The following is a 6000-nucleotide window of genomic DNA, read 5'->3' on the forward strand; positions in this document are numbered from 1 at the left end:
ACTCTGGGTCTTCCTTTCCTGTGGCGGTCCTCATGAGAGTCAGTTAACTCTAATGAACTTATCCTCTGTAGCAGAGGTAACTCTGGGTCTTCCTTTCCTGTGGTGGTCCTCATGAGAGCCAGTTAACTCTAATGAACTTATCCTCTAGCAGAGGTAACTCTGGGTCTTCCTTTCCTGTGGTGGTCCTCATGAGAGCCAGTTAACTCTAATTAACTGATCCTCTGCAGCAGAGGTAACTCTGGGTCTTCCTTTCCTGTGACGGTCCTCATGAGAGACAGGTAACTCTAATGAACTGATCCCCTGCAGCAGAGGTAACTCTGGGTCTTCCTTTCCTGTGGCGGTCCTCATGAGAGACAGGTAACTCTAATGAACTGATCCTCTGCAGCAGAGGTAACTCTGGGTCTTCCTTTCCTGTGGTGGTCCTCATGAGAGACAGGTAACTCTAATGAACTTATCCCCTGCAGCAGAGGTAACTCTGGGTCTTCCTTTCCTGTGGCGGTCCTCATGAGAGACAGGTAACTCTAATGAACTGATCCTCTGTTCACTCGCCCAGGGCTAAAATAGAAATCAGTTCTATGTGACGCAAATCACGCTGCAAGTCCTGCCTCTCCCATCTCCTCATTGGTTTAAAGAAGCAGATACCCGCGTGCCATCTCCTCATTGGTTATGCCCACGTGGGTGATTGAAAGACGAACTGTTTTGCCGGTAGTCGTGGTAATTCTATGAACGTTTAGTAGCCAATCACCATATAAGGTCAAAGAAGAAAAGGCCTTTCACTGTAATAGCTACTGCAAATCGGACAGTGCAGTTACATTAACAAGAATTTAAGCTTTCAACCGATATAAGACACTTGTATGTACCTACATGTTTAATAGCCATCATTTGTATGATTATTTATTTGAATTGCGCGCCCTCCAGCTTCACCGGAAGTTGTCGCGCTAGCGGGACGCCTAGCCTTAAGAATTAAATCACCACGTAGCCTAAAACGGAGGGAAGTACATTGGGAGGAAGGCGATTAGATCAGATTCAAGCACCATCTGAAAGGAAATGATGACCAGCATCGTGAGAGAGGCTGAGAAGTGTCTCTTTCTGTGGATATGAACCCCGGTGGCACGAGGTGACAATGTAGTGGTGACACCCGAGGACTGAGCTAAGTGATGTGGTGATGAGGATGATGACGAGCTGAGACACATTAAACACAGATACATGTTGTTCAGCAAGGCCTGGGAACTGGCCTGTCTCTGTCCCTCACGGCAGGGCCACTAGCTCACACAGAGACAGGACCAGTCAAACACACAGAGAGACAGGACCAGTCACACACACACACACAGAGAGACACACACACAGAGAGAGACAGGACCAGTCACACACACAGAGAGAGACAGGACCAGTCACACACACAGAGAGAGACAGGACCAGTCACACACACAGAGAGAGACAGGACCAGTCACACACACAGAGAGAGACAGGACCAGTCACACACACAGAGAGAGACAGGACCAGTCACACACACACACACACACACAGAGAGAGACAGGACCAGTCACACACACACACACAGGACTAGTCACACACACACACACAGAGACCGAGAGAAACAAGAGAGAGAAAGACCGACACACTGGCCCTCCCATAACTGCCGAAACGTAACCTCACAGTACACATCTCAATGGAGTTGAGAGTACCTCTGACTACATCGAGTCGGTATCAGCATCCCGTCAGCCACTGGTCCTGTGTAACTACTTCCTCTTCTTTGGGTGCTGCAATCCAACGTTTTGGATCCACTTTATTCTATGTGACCTCCATCAAACGTTTCTAAATATCAACGATTAAATCCTTACTGGGTACCTGTGCTTGTCCTGGTTGTTATATAGTTGAGTGTGCAGTTTCTGCAACAACAACAACAACAACATGCAATCTATGCATCCCCTGTAAACAGAGGGGTCAATGGGGTCGTGTCAAAGTTTATTTTTATGTGTATGTTCTTATTCAAGTTTTACAAAAATGGACATCACACTCCCTTACGGAGTCAATGTGCGGGTGTACAGGCTAGTCGAGGTCATTTGTACAGTGACTATGCTATAGATAATAAACAGCGAGTAGCAGCAGTGTAAAAGACTTAGCGCTACGGTACCGCTTGCAGAGAAAACAGTCTATGACTTGGGTTTGACTGGAGTCTATGACCATTTTTTGGGCCGTTCCTATGACACCGCCTGGTATATATATATAGGATGTCAGGAAGCTCGGCCCCAGGGATGTCCTGGGTCGTACGCTCTACCCTCTGTAGCACCTTACGGTCAAGATGCTGAGCAGTTGCCATACCAAGCGGTGATGAAACCAGTCAGGATGCTCTCGATGGTGCATCTGTAGAACATGATATTGACAGTTGAAATGAACAACGTCATCTTGTAACGTATTACACAAGTTGACTGCAGATATTAATTTTTTTTTAAAGTAGCTACAAATATTAAAGAAATAGTTTCAACAGTATTGAAAAAGCATCCCAGTACACAGTATACCGTCCAAGCCTAAACCACCAACACAGATTGTCAGTATGACGGTGCCAGACATCATGTAGGCCTCTCATGTTGTCATCACTAGGCCGCTGGCAGAGGAAGAAAACATCCCACAAGGAAAGTTGTGGATTACAACGGGTTATGTTACAATGACATTAGGGTTGAATATTTTCCCGCTATATTACCAAGGTTCCATCCCGAGAATTAAATCATTTTTTCTCCCGGGTAACCTGGTATTTCCCGCCAAAATAGAAGTGTTATTTCAAAAGCATTTTAAAGCTTTGATCGGCATGAAAATTCAAACCTGATACTACCTGATGAGCCGTATATTAAAACACATTTAATGAGCCCTACATTAACCACATTTAATGAGCCCTACATTAACCACATATAATGAGCCCTACATTAACCACATATAATGAGCCCTGCATTAACCACATTTAATGAGCCCTGCATTAACCACATTTAATGAGCCCTACATTAACCACATTTAATGAGCCCTACATTAACCACATTTAATGAGCCCTACATTAACCACATTTAATGTGCCCTGCATTAACCACATTTAATGAGCCCTGCATTAACCACATTTAATGAGCCCTACATTAACCACATAATGAGCCCAAGACCCAAATAATTGTGTTATCCAATACATATATGATATAGTGCACTGCACATTACGCACGACTGTAAAACACAACAGCCCATAGGATGTAGCTAGCTATATGCTCTCTGGGGTAAATGGAATGAAACTAGCTCCAGTAGGCTAATCTTTTTGAGTGTCCACTGTATTATACTGTATTATATGGACTGGAATTGCACACGACGTTCAAACCGGGATAAAGCAGAAGAGATCATGTGATTCTGGTGCAGCACATTCTGCCTACAACATTACAAGTATAGACTAGCAAATTTGTCAAAGCAAACATAAAAATAAAAAAAAACACGTCTCTTTGTTTTTGTTTTGTTTTTTGCTTTGTCATTGTGGGGTATTGTGATGTCATTATGGGGTATTGTGTTGTCATTATGGGGTATTGTGTTGTCATTATGGGGTATTGTGTTGTCATTGTGGGGTATTGTGATGTCATTATGGGGTATTGTGATGTCATTATGGGGTATTGTGATGTCATTATGGGGTATTGTGTTGTCATTATGGGGTATTGTGATGTCATTATGGGGTATTGTGTTGTCATTATGGGGTATTGTGTTGTCATTGTGGGGTATTGTGATGTCATTATGGGGTATTGTGATGTCATTATGGGGTATTGTGTTGTCATTGTGGGGTATTGTGATGTCATTGTGGGGTATTGTGATGTCATTGTGGGGTATTGTGTTGTCATTATGGGGTATTGTGTTGTCATTATGGGGTATTGTGATGTCATTGTGGGGTATTGTGATGTCATTGTGGGGTATTGTGTTGTCATTGTGGGGTATTGTGATGTCATTGTGGGGTATTGTGATGTCATTGTGGGGTATTGTGTTGTCATTATGGGGTATTGTGTTGTCATTATGGGGTATTGTGATGTCATTGTGGGGTATTGTGATGTCATTATGGGGTATTGTGTTGTCATTGTGGGGTATTGTGATGTCATTGTGGGGTATTGTGTTGTCATTGTGGGGTATTGTGTTGTCATTATGGGGTATTGTGTTGTCATTATGGGGTATTGTGTTGTCATTATGGGGTATTGTGTTGTCATTATGGGGTATTGTGATGTCATTATGGGGTATTGTGTTGTCATTATGGGGTATTGTGTTGTCATTATGGGGTATTGTGTTGTCATTATGGGGTATTGTGTTGTCATTATGGGGTATTGTGTTGTCATTATGGGGTATTGTGTTGTCATTATGGGGTATTGTGTTGTCATTATGGGGTATTGTGTTGTCATTATGGGGTATTGTGTTGTCATTGTGGGGTATTGTGATGTCATTGTGGGGTATTGTGTTGTCATTATGGGGTATTGTGTTGTCATTATGGGGTATTGTGTTGTCATTATGGGGTATTGTGTTGTCATTATGGGGTATTGTGATGTCATTATGGGGTATTGTGTTGTCATTGTGGGGTATTGTGATGTCATTGAGGGGTATTGTGTTGTCATTGTGGGGTATTGTGATGTCATTGTGGGGTATTGTGTTGTCATTGTGGGGTATTGTGTTGTCATTGTGGGGTATTGTGTTGTCATTATGGGGTATTGTGTTGTCATTATGGGGTATTGTGTTGTCATTGTGGGGTATTGTGTTGTCATTGTGGGGTATTGTGTTGTCATTATGGGGTATTGTGTTGTCATTGTGGGGTATTGTGTTGTCATTGTGGGGTATTGTGTTGTCATTGTGGGGTATTGTGTTGTCATTGTGGGGTATTGTGTTGTCATTGTGGGGTATTGTGTTGTCATTGTGGGGTATTGTGTTGTCATTGTGGGGTATTGTGTTGTCATTATGGGGTATTGTGTTGTCATTGTGGGGTATTGTGTTGTCATTATGGGGTATTGTGTTGTCATTGTGGGGTATTGTGTTGTCATTATGGGGCATTGTGTTGTCATTATGGGGCATTGTGTTGTCATTGTGGGGTATTGTGTTGTCATTGTGGGGTATTGTGTTGTCATTATGGGGTATTGTGATGTCATTATGGGGTATTGTGATGTCATTATGGGGTATTGTGTTGTCATTATGGGGTACTGTGATGTCATTATGGGGTATTGTGATGTCATTATGGGGTATTGTGTTGTCATTATGGGGTATTGTGTTGTCATTATGGGGTATTGTGTTGTCATTATGGGGTATTGTGTTGTCATTATGGGGTATTGTGTTGTCATTATGGGGTATTGTGTTGTCATTGTGGGGTATTGTGTTGTCATTGTGGGGTATTGTGTTGTCATTATGGGGTATTGTGATGTCATTATGGGGTATTGTGTTGTCATTATGGGGTATTGTGTTGTCATTATGGGGTATTGTGTTGTCATTATGGGGTATTGTGATGTCATTGTGGGGTATTGTGTTGTCATTGTGGGGTATTGTGTTGTCATTGTGGGGTATTGTGTTGTCATTATGGGGCATTGTGATGTCATTGTGGGGTATTGTGTTGTCATTGTGGGGTATTGTGTTGTCATTGTGGGGTATTGTGTTGTCATTATGGGGCATTGTGTTGTCATTATGGGGCATTGTGTTGTCATTATGGGGTATTGTGTTGTCATTATGGGGTATTGTGTTGTCATTGTGGGGTATTGTGTTGTCATTATGGGGTATTGTGTTGTCATTATGGGGTATTGTGTTGTCATTGTGGGGTATTGTGTTGTCATTATGGGGTATTGTGTTGTCATTATGGGGTATTGTGTTGTCATTATGGGGTATTGTGTTGTCATTATGGGGTATTGTGTTGTCATTATGGGGTATTGTGTTGTCATTATGGGGTATTGTGTTGTCATTGTGGGGTATTGTGTATTGGGGGGGGGGACTATTTAATCCATTTTTAGTAAAAGGATGTAAAAAA

At 42.6% G+C, this 6000-nt stretch overlaps 1 protein-coding gene across 4 annotated transcripts in view; it reads right to left on the bottom strand.

Annotated features, from left to right (window-relative positions):
• The window catches only part of LOC110530889 (guanine nucleotide-binding protein G(olf) subunit alpha), a 147663-nt gene that overhangs the window by 130422 nt on the left and 11241 nt on the right, over positions 1-6000 (bottom strand). The gene's annotated exons all lie outside the window — the stretch shown is intronic.

This window comes from Oncorhynchus mykiss, chromosome 8 (assembly GCF_013265735.2).
Source record: "Oncorhynchus mykiss isolate Arlee chromosome 8, USDA_OmykA_1.1, whole genome shotgun sequence".
Lineage (NCBI taxonomy): Eukaryota > Metazoa > Chordata > Actinopteri > Salmoniformes > Salmonidae > Oncorhynchus > Oncorhynchus mykiss.